At 41.2% G+C, this 22,066-nt stretch overlaps 1 long non-coding RNA gene across 1 annotated transcript; it reads right to left on the bottom strand.

The window, feature by feature from the left end:
* Nucleotides 1-1,558: 1,558 nt before the first annotated feature.
* On the bottom strand, nucleotides 1,559-21,676 carry LOC121665045. Its single transcript, XR_006016205.1, has 3 exons — nucleotides 21,448-21,676; nucleotides 14,216-14,220; nucleotides 1,559-1,571 (listed from the first exon to the last, which is right to left on the bottom strand). It is a non-coding gene; the product is annotated as an uncharacterized LOC121665045 (long non-coding RNA).
* Between the last annotated feature and the right edge of the window lie 390 nt (nucleotides 21,677-22,066).

Genomic DNA, 22,066 nt, shown 5'->3' with positions numbered 1-22,066 from the left:
AATATGAGGAGAAAGGACAGGATAGTAAAATGTTGAGGCACAGGAATGTGCAAAACACATAGGTAATGTGCGTCATTAACAGAGATATCACAAATGCCTATGGAGGGCACATGAGAAGACAAAAATGGCCAGATCTGTGTGTGAACTGTAGAAGTGCAGTGAACACAGCCATAACTCATACTTATGCTCATTTCTTTGTTCATTTAAAAAATGTTGTACCCAAATGTCTGGCCTTTACCTTTCTGAAGAGAGGAGAAAATACTTCACGTGAATCCATGTGTTCTTGTGCTTTAACAGTAATGGCAGACAAACCAAAGTGGGTCTGGAGATGCTCCATCTGCCTTCTCCATTTAACAGAGTTCTCATCCCACCAGCATAGATGAGAACATGTGAACAGTGGATTCTATTTATACTGCTTCTAGTCAGAAAGGCCATGGGCACAACTCATGGGGTTCTGAGTTTCCCAGGTACATCTTGTTTTTGTCCAACTGAGCACAGTATCAGAACCACTGTGGGTACCAGCACAACAACACGAATAAAATCAGTACTGCCTTCTCCCCACTGTCATTCCCCTCTGTAGAAATTTTGAAAGAGGAAGTTTAAACATGATCCTAGTCCCTTATACGAACATTCTGCCTCTTCTCTTTCTTTTTTTTTTTTGCCATACTACAGTGCTTTGCAATCCTTCCCATCATTAAGCCATTTGTGTGAAATACTGAACTGATTAATGTGGCATTTTCCACTAAACCATTTCAGGAAATGCTGCACCTTACCAGTGGGCTGCTTTTGAATAATTTAATCTCCTTAGTATAATTAAAACTACGTTCTGAAGTTAGTACCCATTTTCCCTGAAGGCACTCATCAAAATGTCAAGTGTTCCTTCTAGTGGAACGGCAATCCCATACTACAAACAAATATATTTATCCACTGTTGCTTGCAAGCAGGAGACCTTTGCCTCTATTCTCTGTCACTTCATTATTTAACATGAGCAAATAGTGCATGAAATATTAAACAGTCTTTATGCACAGAATGATAGAGTATTTTTAAAAGCCTGAGGAAAAGAAATGAAGTACCATCGTTAACAATAATTAGAAGTCTTTTTTGTATTTTACTAATGATTTAAGTGTGGCTCTTAAAATGAAGTTTAAATGCTTATTTTAAAATGGAACAAATATTGTGAAACAAAATGTTTGCTTCCCTTAGCCTTTTCAGGGCACTATTTCGCCTTAGGGAAAAGCAGGGTTGTGGTGCCACCACCTGGAGAGTTGCAGCAATATTGTGTGTAGATTTCAAGTTTCTGACGGATGTTGGGACTGAATCCACAAATTTACAGCTGAGTCTTGGGCAAAACTCCAGTTAAAAGGACAGAAAATCTATTCAAATTGTGTTTGAGAAATGCCAGTGGCAAGAAGATGCATCTTAAAAATCTATCACATGTATCGTTATATTCACTACAAAAAACTCTGACTGTGTGCATGGCACGCACAGCTGGTCAACTCACTTGCTCTTCTCTCCCCCATCGCTGAGATGCTCTGAAAGTGAGGACTGGCCTTTTTCTGCAACACTCAGCTCTGGGCCACATGACAGTAATTATCTATTCTGAAAAAGTACCAGGTAGAATGCATGTCCACAGCCACATTACTTTGTACACTTGGCCAGATTTTACAGAGTGTATTTGAGATTCTTTGCACTGTTTTTATTTACTTTTCTTAATTTAAATGAAAACCCAGCTAGAAGTTATGGTATGCAGTTAGGGAACTGAATAAATTTCATCTAGAACTCATATTATATATGAAGGATTTGCATCTGTTCGGCATGTTATTATTATGTATAATTGCTCTTCTTGTTCAGTTTGGATATAAAGTACAGTACAGTGTTAGATAGAGATAAAGATAAGACAGTTAAACATCTGTTGATCATTAACTTCCTCTAAACTGAGCTAAAGATAGAACAGTTAAATATCTGTTAATCATTAGCTTCCTCCTCCTAAGCTGTCATATATAAGCCATTGAAGTTATTATAGGAAACAGTGTTTGTTTGTGCAATAAGCAAAACAAGATCAAAGCTTATTATTGTCCTATCTAACCTAGGCCACCTAGGAAGTATGCATCTAGTCTAGGCTCATCAGGTAAGATCTTCTATAATCACTGGGGACAGAGAGACACTGCTGGAATTCTTTCCCCCGCAACAATTTCCTAAACCTCATGCAACAAACTACCCTCTGGAAAAGTCCATCTGTCCCCACCAACCCTAGACACAGCCTGCATACCCTTCACACACTACATAACTCAACTTGCAGATGTCCAAATGCCTGGTGGTTGTACCTCACCCTGTTTCTAACAACATTAAAGGATTCATATAAGCCTAGTGGAAGCAATTTCTCTATGTTGTACAAGAGAAACTAAGTGAATGAGAGATTTCAGATACATCTTTGGAAAAAAACAGTTCTCTAACCAAATCTGCAAAGATGTTGCCTTTATTCCCAGTGGTGCCATTTACATACATATGTATTAGTCATAACTACTCTGTACTTCCTGCAGCTAATCCTCCTGTTTTTCTCTTTGCCTGCAATGCTCCTATTATAAGATCACCAGACAGGGGGAGAATGACTGTCTGACAACACTGATTAGTTTAATGCATAACATAACTTCATTAGTATCTCGTAAGTACACTTGACGTTTAAACAGTCCCATTTCATAGTTTGCAAACATTTCAAACTTAGCACATCAATGCCATACAAGGCTAGCTGCTCTTACTAATGCACTAAAGGCAGCCTCTTGCTTTTGTATTTAATGGAAAACCACAACACATTTCTTTCATTTATTGGTCTATTTTATCAAGCATGCATAGTCTTCAATCAATGCATAGTCTTTTAACAAAATTTTAAGCTGAGCCTCCTTAAACCATACATGTTCTTATTTTGTATATGTCCATTATCTATTAAGTCTAAAGCCCACAGCATCCAGCAGTTGCCTATGCAGAGGCAGACAGATAGCAATGCAGCCACCCAGTCATCCCAAGGATGCCTTTGGGAGACTGTGCCACCAGGCATAAGCTTTCTATCTTCTGATAAGTCAAAATTGTCAAGGATCAGTTTGCTGGGGCTTTTTAACCCTTTTTCAAGAAAATAAATCTCTATGGTTTTAGTTGTTTAATAAATCTTGAGAGTGTCAGTCATGTACCATTATGGTGTCCAAATGCCTGTGTGTGGGATGATTCTGAAGGATGAATTACATGGTATGGTTCCGGATTCAGAAGTGCCACAAAACCTGTTCATCACAGCAGTTATTAGCTGTTACAAGAGCCCCTACAGTGCTTCTGTCATGGGCCAGCCTAGACCCTCCTAAAGGGCTCCTGGAGCAGGTTCAGCCATCCGTCCTGTCACCCTCCTGAGTCTCTCAATTAGTCCTGGTCTGGGCATTGCTGTCCCACATCTCTTCCAATCCAGAGTGTAAGATGTGTCTTGGCTGGCACAGCCCAGGACCAGGCAAGCCAGCCTGCCTTCATGGGCAGATCACAAGAGAGCAGCCCCAGGTGAATAGTCCACTTGGGTAGTCTGAACTACTACTGCAGGTAGTATGAGCCTACTACTGCAGGCTCATAATAGCGATTTTTTCATTCCTCAGCTTCATCAGTGGGGTAATTTATTTATTTGATAGCATTTTCTTTATCTGTAGAATGAGGATTACAGTATGTCCTACTTATACAACTCCTGTGGAGAGCCAGGATGATTGAAATAGTGGATATTTGTGAAGGGATGTGTCATGATTTAACCCCAGCCAGCAACTAAATACTACGCAGCCATTTAGTCCCAGTGGGAAGGAGAAGAGAATCAGAAGACTAAAAGCTACAAAACTCATGTGTTGAGGTAAAGACTGTTTAGGTAGAGCAAAAGCCATGCATGCAAGCAAAGTAAAACAAGAAATTAATTCAGCATTTCCCTTGGACAGGCACGTGTTCAGCCTTCGCCAGGAATGCAGGGCCCCATCACATGTATTGATGACTAGGGAAACAAAGAGCATCCCTCTGAATGTACCTTCTTCCTTCTTCTTCCCGCAGCTTTATCTGCTGAGCATGATACCATATGGAATGGAATATCCTTGTGATCAACCATCCCTGCTGTGTCCCATCCCAGCTTCCCATGTGCCCCCAGGAAAGGATGGGGCAAGGTGTTTTTAAGATTTATTTCGCTTCATATCCTCCTACTCTGATTTAATTGCTAAAAAATTAAATTAATTTCTCCAAGTCAGGTCTGTTTTCCACATAAGAGTGATCAGTGAGTGACTTCTTTCTGTCTGTTTCCCAGCTTGTGAGACTTACATTATAGTTTCTCTACCCTGTCTGCTTGAGGAGGACAGTGATAGAGTGGCTTTGGTGGACATCTGGCCTCTAGCCGGGGCCAAACCACCACAAGCACAAATCCAAAACATAGTCATATACTAGCCATTGTGAAAAAAATTGACTCTAGCACAGCCAAAACCAGCACAGTATGGTATTACAGCTGGTGATGGGGTCAGCAGCTCTGACCCAGGAAGAGGTGACCGGTCCGGAGGGATGGTCCCGAAAGGAATCGCCTTCCTGAGGCCCGGTGTCTTCCCTCAGCTGCTGGCAGGAGGGCCCTTGCAGAGGCTGTCAGCTCTTCAGTGATTGTCAGCTCGTGATTCCAGCTCAGCTCTGCAGGGCAGCCTCCAGGCCAAGCCAGACCAGAGAGAGAGACGAGAGGTTCGTGTGGCTGGTTCTGCACGAAGGGAGCTTTATTGTTGGTCCCCTCCGGCGAAGGGGAAAGCCAGGGACGAGAACTCTCTCCACAGCGCCAGAGGGCTTGCTTTTATAGGGATACAGGGGATGGGTGAGGACCAATGGGTTACAAAGGATCTGGGATGGGTGAGGACCAATGGATTACTAAGGATCTGCATAGGGTCTCCTAAAGGATTGTGGATCTGTCTTTTCTCGCCGTGACCAAAGAAGTGGTTGCCTTTCCAGGGAGTCCTGCTGGGTGATTGCAAAATCTCTTATCTCAGCAGAGATCCCTCCAGAGCAGGGGCTGGGCATACCCCACAGTATGGTATGGAAATGATGGACTTGAACTGTGGGGTAGGGAACACTGAAGTGGAACATTTTCCTCTTTTCATCTTTCAGCAATCAGCAGTATCTGACAGGAACAGTAATCTGTAACACTGAAAATACCATGCCCTCCTTTAATATAAAATAAATCTTAAATATAGAAAGGCCCAAAATAATAGCATCCAAATTCATAGGGATGTCACTGAATGTGGTGATTCAACTGATGCCTTTTCCTGGTCTTAAAACCAAGAGTCATACATGGTTAGAAGGGAAAAGGGATTTCACCTTGGTATTTATTTTAAGGATCCTTAGGTGCACATGTCCAGGTCATATGCATCGAGATGCACACCGCTGAGTATGCCCCAAAAGATGGGGTATAACATTATAGGTTTTACTAATTAGCATATCTATCAAAGATTCCCCAATGAGAGGCTCAAGTGAGCCCCCCTCCCCAAGGAGCCTTCCTCTGGATGGTTCTATCTTAGTTTACAGAATGTGTTCTGGAGAGAACCTTGGGGTCTGGGGCACACTGATCCCTAACTACAAAGCTTCTAAAATGTTTAGTCTCTTAGCTTCACAGACAAGTCCAAGAATGTAGGCAAAAAGCACCAGGAATACAGAAGTTGTAAAAAGGTATAACAGGGGTATAAAAGAAAAGGCAAAAAATCTTCATGGCATCAAACTGTGATGGAAAATAGTCTTTCTCAGGGGATACGAATGGAAGCATCAATTACCTGCAATAGTTACACCACTTTTTGCAGCAGAGGAGAACTGTAGATACACCTACCATACTAATGCAAATTTATTTCATCCTTGAGTCTCTGGTGGAGTTTGTAAAAGCTGATTCTGCCTATATTTTTTACCAGACACTACACAAACTGTTAGACTTCTCAGTGTCACACATACAGGCTCACAGTATGAAAGAAAATGGCTCAAATTGCTAAACATAACACCAAAAGATCTAGGGAGAGACAATATACCAAAATAAACTCTCATTGATTTAATAAATGGACTGCATATGAAGTACTCTTCGATGTTCTTAGAACTACCACTGATACATCTTCATAATCTCTGAATTTACAATATAGAATGAAGAATAATATAGAAATAGAAGGAGTTGTAATGAAAAAACGTTGTAGGTAAAAATCACTGCAGGTGCTGTGACCAATATACCTTTAGTTATTGTGTTCTTATCAAGAAGTATGATCTGATAATTTTCCTCAGAAAGGACCCAGAGAAAGAGCTAGTCTTGACCTTTAATTTGAGGGAAAGAAAAAAGAAGTATGAATATTTTCATTAGGAATACTGAAATGTATTTCCTCTAGAATGAGGTAAGTGCCTATTTGGCCTTCTGCAAAATTAATTTTAATATTTTAAAAGATGCTTAGCTTGCATCTGTTGACTTTTGGTTTGGTTTGGGGTATTTTTTTTGTCTTACTGGTATTATTAATTTCTAGACTTTCAATCTCCTGAGGCTACTTAATGGCCAATTTGCAAAGCGTGCTGTAATTAACCCTGCTGGGTAGCATCTTGGTGATGGCAGTGCTCTTGCAACTAGGAAAAAAGAATGTCAGGATGGACGTAATCCCACCCATTTCCAGAGAAGGGATCTGGATTACCACAAAATCTCTACTGGCCAGTTAAACAGTCACTTTTTATAGACCCATCTTCACCACTTTGGCACTCTGCAGCTGATGTGTGGTTTGGAGAATGAGTATTTCTCCCTCATCCAGATCTGAGACCACTCTGATGGAGCAATAGATGTTCCAATCTCAGGAAGCACTGAATACTTCTTAACTATGATAATCCTCTCATCAGTGCAGTGGATGTCTGTTTTAAACTGGGATCTTTTAAACTGGATAGAGGGATGCGAAGACTTTTACCTCAAAGGAGTTCATACATATAATATGAAATAGCATTTTATTTTTTCAGCATTTTGTCCCCCCGGATTCTTATCCTGACTGCATTTTAAAGATGTTTTCTTCCACATCACAGCAGTGTCTGCCATGCTGTTTTTACAACCCCAAACCATCTACCTTGGCTTACTGCTGAGCATGGACAAAAAGTTCAGATGCCAACCCAGCCTGGCCGACCTCTCTCCACAAGTTGCATCGTGTCCTCAGACCTCCTCACACTGTCCCCACTCTCGGCTGCTTCCACGTGCTCTGAATCACCCACACAATCAGCCACCCACGCAATCAGGCTTCCGCCTTTGTTTAATCATTGCTCGGAGCCCTTCAATTTAGCCTGGCTGCACTTTGCACTGCCAGGCACAGATTTACGTGGGCACAGCACAGAGTCACTGCCAAGCAGCCAGGCTCCTGCACCGCACACAGGCAGGATTGCTTGCCTGTCTCTTTTTCAGTCAGTATCTGCCTTTATGTGCATGCAACAGTTTTCCTGTACTGCCTTGCTCACCAGGGAGGACCACAGGCTTCCTGTGATATTAGGTTCTGCATAAGGTTGGTGGTAAAGGTTTGGCTGATGCAGAAAAAAAATATCATGTGAAGTTCCATGTGGTATAAATCAGTGCTTAGATACTGAGAGGGTGAATGCCATGAAAACATAACCAAATCAGCATTGAATCTGACCCTTTTTTTCTTTCCACGTGGCCTGTTGGAGACTCAAAGCTTAAATCTATTCCTTCACTAAAGTAAACATCTGCAGCCTGTTATAGGGCTGGTTTATTATAGCACTGCTCATGAGCATTTAGATTATTAACATTTAAAACATATTTTTAATTTATTAAATTTACTAAATTTGAGAAATGAACCTCTGAGAATGACATTAATTTTGCCCAAATATATTCACAAAAATAACATTTCTGGCTTTAACAAATTTAGTTTAATAAGGACATATATGATTAGGTCATATATCAAGAAAAGAAATCTGAATTACTTAATTGGGCATATTCAGGAGCATATTCTATGATCCTGAAATATTTAAGTTCCCACTGTAGTGGTTTTTTGAGATATAAATAAAGAAATTATTTGAAATGTCTATAAATCTATCATTCCGAATGTTGAATTCAGCTGTGAAAACCAGCTTATCCTAAAAGAAATATGGAAGAGTTTCTGAGAGCTGAAATCTGTAGCTCTCTCAGCTCCAGTGTGGAATATCACAAGCAAGCACATGCTTAACAACAGCCATCCCTTTCCAAATGTAAAGCCAATCCAAGAGAGGTCTGACACCTGCTTTGACACCGGGTTTGTACAAAGCAATTGAAATGGCTTGGAAACACACCCATTTCCACTCACAGTTTTCACTGTTTTGCCATGGTTGTGCATCAGCACAACCAAAAATAGATCTTATCCCCTAAATTCTGTTTTGATTGCAAGTACCTGGCTGTAAGAGGAAGCAACTTGGAGCACCTTTGAACCAAATCTTTTGCTCTGCTTTTGAAAAGGTTGAACATCTAGAGTTTAACTGGCATCATTCAATACCACTTTGGCCCTGTAACTCTTTGGCTTAGAATATATTAACTGGGGGGGGAAATGACCAAAGGGTTTATACAACTAGTTCCTGAAGAATTTATTTAAAAAAATACAAGAATGCTTAACTTACTGAGCTTGAACTTGCTGGATGGGTTTGAACTGGCAAGCAACATGGGATTATAGAAATGAAAAAGGTTTATTGTGGATACAAAAATGCTGCTAGCAAGAATTTTTCTTGCTATTTTCTAAGTCTATGGGATACTTTTCTCTCTCACAGAAGATATTCGCAGAGTTTATAAACCACAAACACCTGCGACCTTGCCGAGCTTTGTTTATAGTACAGTAGGAAAATATTTTGATAATGGATCTTTTAGGATTTTAGCCCATCACCCCCAAGGGGAGGCTGATCCTTGTCCAATTAGACTATGAAGAAAAAAGTCTATAAAAGAGTTTGTAAAATAATTAAATGAATCAATCTTGCTGCACAATTCCTGCCTGCTGGATATCTCTCCTCCTCCATACGGCTGCAGGATGAGGTAATAGTTTATCTCAGTATATTTTCTTTCTAAGGATAAATAGTGATTGCGCTAATAGAGACTAAAGTTCCAGAAGAAAATACAACCATAAGGTTAAAAACAAGACGTACAGGTGAATTCTGACATAGTGTCTCCTTTCAGCCTGGGCCAGATATCTTCCTTCTCACAAAGAGGAGTCTACGTGGTGAGTGACACTACAAACCCAGTGCCACTCCATCGTTGTGCTCCTGCTCACCTGATGCCAGCCCTCATCCAGCACCCACCCAGCTGCTGCAGGGTGGGTATGGAGCATGTCTCCAGGCACACACCAGAGCCAGGTGGTGCCTGCCTGCTGTCAGCATCCCCCTTGCACTGTGTGCATCATCACAGCCTGTCACGTGCTGCATGATTTATCTGATGCTGGTGAGAATACTCAGGATCTCGCGAATCCAACTTGAAACCATCACTACAGACATCAGAGCTTCCATGAGGGAAAACCATGTCTGGAACTAGCTGTATTTCCACTGCACAGCAGCAGAGTGCCTGATTTATGAGCCTACATGGCATTAATGTTGTTCCTCTGGATGGGTCTGCTCAGGCCCCCGTGTGCATCCTTTTTCAAAATCCATCCTTCTCCCTGGCCTATGTGGTAGTGTGCTCCCCTCAGCGCCAACCCCAGCTGTGATGGCTGCATCCAGCTTACACTAGACTTTGGGGCATGGATGAAACCTGGCAGCCAAGGGCTGTCAGGACCAGTGACCCACACATCTCGCTGCTGTGCAAGTGTGACTGTAAGCCAGTCGCCTCACCCCATAAACAGTGGGCAGCCCAGGGTGCGGGGGCTCTCCTGCAGGGTGCTGGGCTGAACACCAGGATCTCCTCCTGAGCAGGAATGCTGTCCAGGTTATGCCTCAAGGGTGAGCCATCCCTTGCAGCAGCACATTCTCAGTAAGTGATTAACTGCATGCTAAACTTTGACATCTCAGCCAAGCAATACAAAGGATTGATTGTGTACATATGATCCTTCAGACATAAACCATTGTCCAAGTCTGAGCTGCTAGGATTGGACCCAGCCCTACCTAAACTCCTCTCTGAGAAGTCTGGAAAGCAAGGGAGCCCTGTCTGAAACTCATGGCTCAATGAATGGGCCTCCCCAACAGCTTTGTCTGACTCTGCCCTCTGTGCTGTAAAAAGACGAGTGGACCTTGCCATCAAATCTTGTTAAAACACAGTCACATCTATCGCTGAAATTTGTTATATCAACAAAGCATTTTGTGTCTTCTCTGTCACAAATGAAGTGCATCACTCCATCTGCAACAGACTACTCAAAAGTACAACTTCACAAATCCACCAGCATTTTCTCTTCTTTCCTATATTTCATGTTACCTGTGTGGTTTCCTACTGTATATCCTGCATCTGGAGTCCTTCAGGAGGTAAGACTGACACTGGGGGGAAAAGACCCCAGTAATGTCATGAGGGGCAAGAGGTCACAGATGTTTCTGACAGCACAAATTTATTGATTGCTTCAAGAACATTACAAAACTGACCATTTTTGGTCGCACAATTGCTCTTGACCAAGAGACAAGCAACAAATAAATTTTGAGGTAAATTGCATATTACAAGCCATCATGGCAAAGTATTAGCAACAAGATAAGGCCAGAAGACGACAATGACACCCCCTTAGGAAGCCAGGAAACAAACATTTTCTAGGTCAATAAGCCCTTTCTCTTTCCCTTTCCATGAGGAGCCCAGGCTACAGACAATATGTTTTCAGGGTTGGAGAGGCCACATATTATCTACTACAGCAGAACAAGTCAATAACATGAACTTACGTGAGTAGTGTGAACTTGCCTCTAATAGGTCAGGTAAGATGTAATAGAGGTTCTTCATTTTATCCAAGAGCAAACAAAATCAGACAGAGGTCTCTTGTCCCTTGTTTAAACCCAAAGGACTTAAACAGGACAGGTTTCCAGCCTTTTTCAGTTTGCTGATCCCTCTGCAAGTTTCCCATACTTCTGGATACTAATGTAAGATGCCTGGCAATAGCACTTACCTGCCAAAGATACACAAAAGTTACCCTGAGACCTTGTTATTGGTAGGTCTCATCTCTGTTCAAGTCCAGAAAAATTAAATAGAGGAGTCTCTAGACCAGGATTCTCCTCCAAATTATGATAGCCATATCTGGCACAAAACTTGACTTTTCCAGTGTTGGAGCAAGGCTCAGTGGGTTGTTGTAATGTTGGGCAAGGTCCATTTTCCTTGATGGTATGCCATCAGCCAGTTCTCTCTTCCCTGGATGTCAGAGATGTCCGTAACACATCAGAAAAAGGCCTCTAGCCAGGGAAGGATGATTCAACTCTTCATCTCAGAGTGTATACCATCATGTTTTCTAGTGTCTTCTAGTGTCCTGGTCAGCCAAGCAGATGACCCTTCAAGAACTAAACAGACATGGCTGAAGGAACTCCCCCATACACCAGGAAGGGTGCCAGAATTTCCCTCTTATGCGAAGACTGTTCTGTATAATGATAAGGTTTTGAGCCCTGAAGTGTGGTCAGTATAGGGGCATACAGGAAGGGAAGAAGTCTAGAAAGCCAAGTTTCCATGGTGAGGGAGTCAGCTGGCTCATGCTGGATGAACTACAAGTGCAGACATGTGAAAAAACCAGTGATAATGGAGACTAAAGCAGGAGTTTGAAGCAAGTAAAGATGTATTAATTGAAGATTTTGACTAAAACTGTGACATCCCCTAAAAGTAGCTCTGCATGCCAGACACAGCACCAGGAGCATCTCTCAAATTCAGGAGGGTGATTACACAGTTGAGCATTGAAGAATTCTTGTCATGGGTTCTGAGTGCCCAGCCATGGACTCCTGGCTCATGGATAGAAAAGGATACAGCTTTTATTTTCTTGTTTAGAAGGAAAATAATTAATTCATTTCTCTTGAAGAGATCTACCACCATAAATCATAGAATCACAGAATGGGTAAGGCTGGAGGAGACCACGGAGGGTTCACAAATGGTGTATTGCCATTTTACTCATAAGCCATACATGTGTCATACATGTGTTTGTCATAGTCAGAAAAGTTATGTCACATGATGGGTTGCCCAAGCAGAGGCAATTTATAAGTGGTGGAGTTGCTTTTAAGTATCCATTAGTGACCTACGTCCTTTCTCACTCAATTGTACTATTCACTATAATTCACAAATGATTTTTCCCCAGCAGCATTAGGATTTAAAGACTAATGCTTCTATTCAAAGCAAAAGAATACAAATGAAGGATGTGATACATGTTATTAAAAAGTTTAAATCAAAACAGAATAGTACATTTTATTTTAAAGGGTATGACTTGAAGAAATCTTATTCTAGGGGGTGATTTTATTTTACTTTTTGTCTCATGCAGAATGTATATATTTTGGAAATGTCCACAGTTTCAACAAAATACAGACATCCCAGGGTCAGGCTCTCTTGTCCCAGAGCTGCTGTGTTCTCTGCTCACCATGGGATGGAAGTAGACCATGCCTGGCACAGCAACAATCTGGGAGGCTTATTTACTGCCTCCTTAAATGTAAACAACGTTTCTTTCTAAATCCTTTTTTAATCTGTGTCTGATAAGACTGAGCAACAAAAATTCTAGCCCGACTTGTCCAGACTTACAGATATTTTATTGATGCTGAGCACAGAACACTTCTAGGAATTAACTCCCTCCTGTGTACTTTATTTAAGCAAATTCCTATAAAACCAGCTCAGCTGACAAGTGCAAAGTGAGTGTTAAGTCTAATACTGATATTCCAATGATTTTTTTTTTGTATTCACCAGCTCTTTTGAATGAAGACTCTGCCAGTGTTTTTCAGATGGAAAGATATTTCCTTGTTCATTTAAAAATTCTTGCGTGAATCAAAAGACAAGTGAATTCCAGGATTTTTAGATATCAACAGTCACCATTATAGGTCCTATCAAAACAACTTAAAAACCAATGGCAAATGACAACAAGGATGATAGCTGAATTAACAGTTCAGTGAAATTGTTGTTTCCTTGTGAGAATTAATAAAAGAATTAATTAAACCTACTCATAGAATCAGTTATTTCCTGGAAGTAGGATTGTTCAAAAGACATTAGCCTGAAATGTTTCAGCCATCACTGAAAACACAGAGTGCTGAAGGAGTGATGGTCTCCTTCACAAGCTAGTTTTACAGAAGGGACTATAAGCTTGAACTAAGCAAGCTACCTAGGAAGGACCTAGGAAGGTTCTAGATTTTGCTGTGTTTAAATCTTTCAGATCAGTGATTTCCAATCTCTTTCAAGTTATGGAGAGCTACTAATACTCAACACCTCTCAGGGAGCTTCAAGCTATTGACAGCAGTCTCCTGGACTTGAAACTGAAGTTCTCTTGTTCTGTTTTCCATGGCCTCCTGCCTGTCACCCTGCAGCAGCACACTGAGCCATCACAGTGTGATGAGAGGAGGCAGAGAGGAGGGAGCTGTTGGTTTTCTGTCGAGCTAGCCAAAATGACATCTGCCTCTGTAAGGATTCACAAAAGAACAAAGCATGCAGCTAAACAAAAAAGCATTCTCATAGATGCATGAAAGGGTAATATATGCTGCTTAGACTGAAGTCATGATAAACTGAGATAATATTTTCTGAAAAACTTCTTGCTCACATTAATCCACACACATCTGGCCCTCAGCGAGAGTAGCACAACATTTCATTTATTTTTAAAAAATTAGTTTAATTACAAAAAAAAATTTGTATGGATGTATCTGCACTAGTGAGTGCATGGGAAAATGATGGGCACTTTTGAAAGCAATGAAAAGGAAACTGGGCTTGCAGGATTTTCCTGTTAGTCACACATCTGTTTTTACCAATCCCATGATGTTCCCAGGTGTTTGGCGGAGTTATTTGCTTGGCCATACAGATGCCAAACACATGTCAAGTGACCTGATTATTCTTCTTTAAGGAATCCTGCCTACAGAGCCACAGCCACAGCTCCTCATGCCTTGTTGATGCTGTGTGGGATTACAGACAGTTCTTTATTACCCATGACTCACATCATGAGGGGCTAATTGTACAAACGCAGCCAGTGTATTGTGCAGCGCCTGTGGATTCAGCTCAGCACTCCTTTGTTCTGTGCTCACTGTTCTGTGCCAGGGCTGTTGTCCCATCTCTTGGGTAGTCAGTGTTGCATACAAATACCTTGCTTTTTGCCACTAACTCTGCAGCTGAATCGCTAAATATGAGTGCTAAAACCTCAGTTAGCTACAAGTCAACGAGGTTTTGTTACTGCTTCCAATGGGTTCGGGTGTGTGTGCACTCCTGGATGTTTCTTCCCTATCAGGCCATTGCTGCTGTTAGTCAGATCTTGTTTTCTGGGATTATCAGTTTCTGTATTCTCTGTTATTATCACCTTAAGCATCATTTCTCTGTTTCAGAGAGCTGCAGGTTGGTCATTGAGACTTCAGAGCCTTTGAGAGAACAAGAATGAATTCTTCCCAACTGCAGAGCACCTGAGGGGCTTGGCAGGGAATATATGGTCACAGGGAATGGGAACAGACTTGATTTATTAATGTACAGTATGCTTTGTCCATGGCCTGGTGGCCTTTAACAGAATCTCTGAAGTCACAGACAATCCCTGGAGTAAGATATTTTTTTAAAAGGCGCAGTTTACTTTCAGTAAAGCTACAAAAGTGTTGCTGTACGGTCTCTGAGTCCTTCTTTCCCAGTGACAGTAGTGGTGCTGTCCAGTAAAAGTGGGCAAGTAGCACACTTAAAATTCAAGTCAATTGAGCCTTTTTAGTTTCAAATAAAGCACATGCTTTATAAAGCTGCAGCAATCCTCTGTGGATACCAACCCATCTCCAGGAAGATGCCCAAGGCCCAGGGAGAGGGCTGCCTTGCTGTCCCCTCATCCTGCCCAGCTCTTTGGCTGTGGAATTGTAGTAAAGGGTGAGAATTGTATAGTGTTGCTTTAAGACAGAGAAGAATTGATGAGACTGATTGAAAAAACATGAGCTGGACCCCTTGTTTATCTTGTACCTGGCTTGAGCGAGGACTACCAACTGAATGATGTCTAGAGCAAAGCGAGGTCTCACAGCCCAAGGTTGTTTCACCTGCCCTCTGTACCAGTCAATGGCCACACTACCTTCACTATGAAAAATAAGCCTTGTTGGAAATCTAGTTCATTAAGAAGAAAATGATAGGTGCAATGGCCCTCTGATGAGAAAGCCTTTATTGCCACTTCAGAATGTGGAGCAGGACCAAAGTGTTTGTTCTACTTTTTTTGTCAACTATAAATCCTCAGTGGAAGTAAGTGAGGTACTCATTAAGCCCCATTTAGATATTAATTTACATATTCCTCAGGATGCACTGAAGGAGAACATGGGGCATGTAAAGCGCGCACAACATATGTCGCCAAACCCCACCTATAACATGCGATTGTTCAAAAAGCATTATTCTGGCCTGCCCCACTCCCTTGAGACAGGCCAGAATCTATGGTGAAAAAGGGGAGAGCTGAAAAAGGGGAGAAAACACCTCTGGAGGAGTGAAACATCTCTCCTTGCTTGGGATCTGTCGGTGGACCGTGTCTCTCCTCCACCTCTGAAGGGGCTCCTTTAGGTGATCTTTTTTGCCTCCGTGTTCGTGTAGATCCATGAATATGCATTTGTGCATATGTATATATAGTGCTAAAAAATCTCCTTTACTATAGTTTCTGTTGTGCCACATGTTAACACTCTTTAATTAGTACATGTATCACCAACAGTTCTGAACCTGCTTTCCTGCTGCTTCAATAAACCACACTATTTATGAATCTGGATGAAGCAAACCTATGTTGAATGTGATCATACCTATAGTACTAAATTGGTAAATGGGATTATTTGTGTATCTGTGCTCATGCAAATTCTTCTTTTGAGCTCAACCAGACTTACAATGCTAAACTGGCTATAACCAGAAATTTAGCCCAGCCACATTCAGCACTTCTGATATCTGAAGACAAGCAGGAACACAAGGGGGTTTATTTTCTGTGAAATTCCTATACCCTTAATGCAACAGGAGTGAGACAGTCCTGGCTGTGAAGTCCTGTCTTGCTGCCCTGGGAAATTCCGATGGTCCTGTCCCTGGGGAAGTGGCTAACCCTTACTGTGCCCTGCCGTGTGTAGGGCGCAAGAAACAAAACCCCTCTGAAATGCAACTGTCCATCACTGGTCTGTGCCCAGCATGTCCACACCAGCTTTCTATTTTAGCGAGGCGGGGCGGGGGGGGCGGGTCCCGGGTGCAGGGGAGCCAGCTGGAGACACGACACGAACACCGATACGATTTGAGCATCGTGCTTCAGTTTTATTGTTTACCCTCACCAAGTTATACTTTGCAAAGTTCACACCCCTTTCCCATGAGAAAGCCTCTAAGCAGCGGGGGAGCTGACCAGTGTATACCTTTGCCCAAGGCTGTTCAAGGCTGCCAGCTAGCAGGTGCCTTGCAAGCCTATCTTCAGCCTGGGGCCCCGTCAGGGGTACTTCTGCAACAGCCCTGGGATGCCCAAGCTCTTCTGGGGTATCCTATGCCCCCGTTCCACAAGGAATCCCTCTACATTCTATCAACTGAGGTATGGCAATACCCATATGCAGCTCGGTGACATCAAGCACAGCATACTGAAAGGAGAAGAGGACTTCACAGATTCACACATTTTTAACCTTGTTTTAAAAGGCTGTAGCACTCTGATATAGCATTCTGTGAATGCCAAAGAAAACGGATTTGTTAGTCAGGGTAAAAAAACATTTATCATTCCTTTGTTTTTACTATCAATCGCAAGAAGAAAGCCCCAAGCATACCACAGACTTACATTATCAAAGCTCAGACAGAAATAAACCTCCATGACAAAATCTCACAAAACTTCAAAAAGATTGCACTTGGGGCATTACAAATCTGAAAACCTACCAGGATCTGCAGTGCACATTTTATTTTTATGGACTATCTCTGAAGTGGTGTTCCACAGCACAGCAGTGAGGCCAGGGTTTGACATAAGTACAAAAGATTAAAGAGAGGCTGATTCCAGTCACTGGCTCCACAAGACTTACATTTTAGAGTGTGATAATTTACCATTTGCAAAACCACAGAGGATCTCACTGCAGCTTCCCACATAGAATCAGCTCTGAGGAACGTGATGTAGGGGAACATCCTTCTCACTCAACTCCTCATGGCAGTTCAAGGAAGATGGATGTGATCCATCCTGCAGCTGTCAAACTCTGGTGCTGACCAGCACGGATCACGCCATGGCCCTGCTCTCAAGTCCTTCTTCATTAGGAAGTAGAGAGGTACACTAATAAAAAATGCTGTCCTGCCATTTCCTGTTTGGACCCTCACAAGAAGGCATAATCCAACAGGCAAAGCTTTCTTCCCTGGGTGCCCCGACCCAAAGGCCACTTCAGTTACGGGAGAATACTTCTGCTAATTGCAGTGAGTGCTGAATCACAGACACGTGTTCTCAGGCACTCAGACTTCACCTCTTCTGGCTAGGGCTGAAACTGGGAAAGGGAAGCTGAACGCCAACGTTTTAAATGACTTGTTCTCTCCCAGCCAAAGTACAGAACCATGCAGCAGACTTATACTGTTACTGCCACAGAGGGAATGCAGCAGTGAACTGGGAAGGAGCAACTTAAATCTTTTTAACCATATAGGACTAAAAAGTAAGTTGGTAAACTCTTGGCTTAATCCTCTCTCTACTGCAAAACCAGTCTGTCATCAACAGTTTTGGAGCCATTTTACTTTTGTCATGAAACAGCAGTTGTATTTTTTGGCATTTATCAAAAAGGTATTGCTATGCTCTACCCCCTCTTCAAAAATTAAGTCTTCATTAAAAAAAAAAAAAATCTGGCTGTGCCTGTGGTACTAAATGATGTTTCTTGCATCATTAATGTCTCCTTCTAGAAGATTGCTTCAGCTATGAGGGAGCAACTCAGGCCAAGAGAGGCAACAGTAGTATAGTACTCAAACAGATCAAGTGCCGTAGGTTTCTTCTTCGTTCCCTTATATTTATTAAAGTCTGTGGATTTTTTCCATATTAATCCCAGATCTGCCCACATTTTCCATTAAAAAAAAACCAAAAAAACCCAAACCCAGCATATCAGAAAAAGAGCCTGAAAGACATAGGCAAATAATCAGCCTCATTAAATATGTAAAAAAATTAAAAGGGAACAGAGGCAAGCTGGATATAAAATTGTGTGCTGGACCAAGTTATTTTAAGCGTCCCAAGAGAGCCAAAGGTTTTAATTTCACAGCAAATTTTGGTGAATCTAAATAGTAAATAAGCTGTAGATAACACTAATTACGAAGATGCTTCAAATGCTGCTGCTGCAGCTGCCAAAACACTTTCTAAAGCTCTATTCCATGACAATGTTTTTATCAAGAGTTTGAAAGAAATAGCATCATTTCAACAGGCTGACTTACATGTTTATATGGCTATATTTAAACAGATACTGCCAAACTTCCTCCCTACAAAGCTTCAAGAATACTACAGCCTTCTGAGTGAAAAAAGTGGAATACCTAACGGAAGTCACAATCACAGCAGAAAATACAGACCTTTTAATTAAAAGATTCCTAGTCAACAAAGATCCACTGAGATATGAGCACACAAGCATATTTTTGTAATCCTTGGCCTAAAAACATATCTGCCAGGTTTAAGTATTCTAACTGAGTCCACACAAAACAGAAAAGTCATGGCAAACATCCAGCTGCATAACTGGGACCAATTGTATACTTCATGCACCCAGAAGTTAAATCACATTCCTTCGTATCTCAACAGTATTTCAGCAGCTACAGTGAGGTCCTACTTCTTTTGTGCATGAGATTTAAAGGTTTTATAACTGGTTGAAGGTTTTATAACTACTTTATAACAACAATTATGTTTTTCAAAGTTGAAAGGGATAGAGTAGCATTTTTCAAAAAATGAATGCATTATCAAAAGTGATACATTACTGACATTAATCTGTCATTGTAACTTCTTTCACTAAGCCATTACTTGTATCAAAGCACATTGGAATAACTCAGTGGCCTCTACCATTTACTGCATGGATTCCTGCCACAGTCTACGGGGGACACTCTTGCCTGAAGAGGCTCCAGAATTTTGCAGCAAGCCCATCTTTTTCCAGACAATTATCCCCAGATGTATCAAAATCTATGGACTGACACTGTGTAACTCCTGATTAGCTCTGGCAAGGGTAAAAGTTAATTTTTTTTCATATCCTACAAAAAGATTCGGTTTTGACTAATATCAGACCTATTGTAACACAGGAAAATCCAAGTCAATCACAGTGATGGTTTCATTACACTGACACTTGGTTTGGGTATTTTTTTCATTTGTGAAATTGCTGTGTCCACTAGTGATCATCTACAGAGTTTTAGAAAAGAAGGGATGGTGAAACTTTCAAGGTGTTCTCCTGTCGCTTTTACAGGCTCCTTGTTTAATTTTCCTCATTTACTCTAAGCAAAGGAAGTAGTAGAAGCAAGCTTCTCAGAAAGTTCTTTATTGCACTTCAACAAGATATAATTAATGAAAAGTACATTTGTGGTATACTGGGGAGATAGTTATTTATTCACAACTATTGTAACTTGTTATTATGGGATGTCTATCCAAGGGCAGAAAGCAGGAAATGGAAGTTTCCAGGCTCCACTTTGAAGATTTTTTTTCCTCATATTGTACAAAACAAAGGAGGTTCATCATAACAGAAGCAAAAATACCCTCTTGACTATAGCAACCTCATTGTGCTGTGTTTTCAGGAGAGCTTGTCAGCAGCTGTCTGATCAGCTCTGATCTTGGTTCCCACTCTAAACATCAAAGATATTTTTTGTGGTTTACCATAAAAAAACCGTCAGACTTCAACAAGGGCTCTTTTGGGTTGTTGTTTTCTGGGGACAACAAACTGCAGAAGTCCTCTCTGCAGAAGCACCAGAAGATATCCAAACAGTTTCTGCAGCTTCTGCTTTCCCTGTTCCAACAACCTTTGGTTAATTGTCTTGTTTCTCTTACCAAAGTTGCACCATTTAATCTTTTACACAGGCAAATTTATCTCAAAACCTGTATAGTGGCTTAAGTGCCAAACTTGAAATACTTAATAAATATCTGTCCAACTCTCCTTTTACATACAGCAGACCAGATCTTCAACAGACCCTAACAATACAATGGCTCTATGGATTTTGTGTCAGATTCTGTACTTGGTTACACTGGTAATGTTCACTGGTAAGTATTAACCTACCAGCACAACAGAGTGGGATTTGTACTGATGAGAACAGAACACAAACCCTCATTTTTAGAATTTATGAAAGCATCACAGCTTCCTTGAATATCTCTATAGAAAAGAATGATCTTAATGCTATGCTTGATTTAGGCAATACTGACAGTCCCTACTGCTGACATCAATTCATTCCTCAGAGAAGATAATTAGAAATCTACTTCAGCCACAGTAGAATTGTTACTCTGTTGAAAGGTCTATCTGCAAAAAAATTGTCAAGGCTGTGACATGCCCTCTCTGCAGTCAACATGAAGACACAAAGACCCATGACCTGTGTACAGGGCTGTTAGAACACCACATGTCTTAGTATCATTAGGCTGTTCTCAAAGTAATAGAAAAGCTCTCAGCATCACAGAATATCAAAAGCTTTCTTAAAACATTAATGGTATGTGTACTCCAAAGACATGCTCCAAATCTGTCAAAGATCCGTAAACAAGGAATTTAGGAAGAGATTAGCTTTTTCTTTTAATGAACGCTTCTGTGTAATCCATTTATTATTGTGATATAATTGTCACTTGGTTTAAAGAATCACATCGTGTGTTAAATGAAACACCTACTAAATATATTATATATTTTTTATGCAAATTTGTTGAAAAAGTAGCGACTGGAACTTGGATTGTATCTGGTGAGTTGTGACAGTGGCATACAAGCATGACTGCATTTTACACGTGTAATGCGTTGGCCAAGTTTGCTTGTATTTTTATAAAACATTGAATAAATAAGAACCATAAATAAATGGTACAGATTTTAGGTATTAGTGAGCATAAAGACCTTTAAAATAGACAGCATTCATGCATAAAATAGACAGGATCAGCAGTGCTGGTTTGCATGTATTAAAAGTCAATGCACCTTTTCTAGTTGTCCCAAATGAGTGTGCTGGGGATCGCTCAAAAAATCACTAGCAAGGGTGTGAGCAAAAGTCAGATTTAATATTAAAATACAAAGCACAAGAGATTCAATGACAAGATTTACTCTACTTACAAAGAGCAACTAAGGCACAAGAGGGAAAGCAAGCAACAACAAAACCAAGCAAAATCCAGGAAATCAAAACAGAAATTAATTGAAACTACCTAGATATGTGTGTGTCTATGTGTAAAGATAGTGTAAACAAGGATGAAAAGCCTAAAGCTTAACAACACTTAAACTTAACAGTACTTTAACTTAACTTATACCTTAATTTATATCTTAACCTTAACAATCTAACAGAGAAATAACACTTAACAGCATTTAGCCTAAATTACAACTATAACATAACTTCCGGATTTGCTATAGCATGTGTGCAAAGGGTATGCACGAAGACAGAAAGAGTCAGTGCAAGGTAAGGTACCTGTGGAAAAATCTCCCTCAGAGGTCAGTGAAAATACTCACTTTGGATGCTTTTGCATCTCCTAATGGGCAAAAAATGGGGTATCAGTGAGGGTATTGGCCCAGGACATGTCATGGTTCGGGGATCCTCCAGGTAGAGCAAACCTGAGGGTTTTGAGAGGCGTCCCCCTTAGAGGGAGATGCTGGTTGCAGGCCCACTGCGGTCCAGGAGAGCTCAACAGGTCCCATTTTGGACTGCTGTTTATAGGGTTGCAATAGAGTGGGCTTTAGTCAGAACAATGTTTCCTCCTGGCTACAGTTTGGGTCCGCACTTTCTTTCAAAGTGTGAGAATAGGAATGTTATGCCATTCAGGCCAGAGAAATACTTTCCAAGGCTGGTCACGAGAAAAACAGAAGCTTGTTAGGAGCTCCTGAGAGAAGACAATGTTTTTTGATAAGCTCAGGAAGAGCTGAG

This window comes from Corvus kubaryi, unplaced genomic scaffold, assembly GCF_017639235.1.
Source record: "Corvus kubaryi isolate FWS band 111438036 unplaced genomic scaffold, C.kubaryi_AGA036_p1.0 37308, whole genome shotgun sequence".
Classification (NCBI taxonomy): Eukaryota; Metazoa; Chordata; class Aves; order Passeriformes; family Corvidae; genus Corvus; species Corvus kubaryi.
This window is presented reverse-complemented; position numbering and strand designations above follow the sequence as displayed.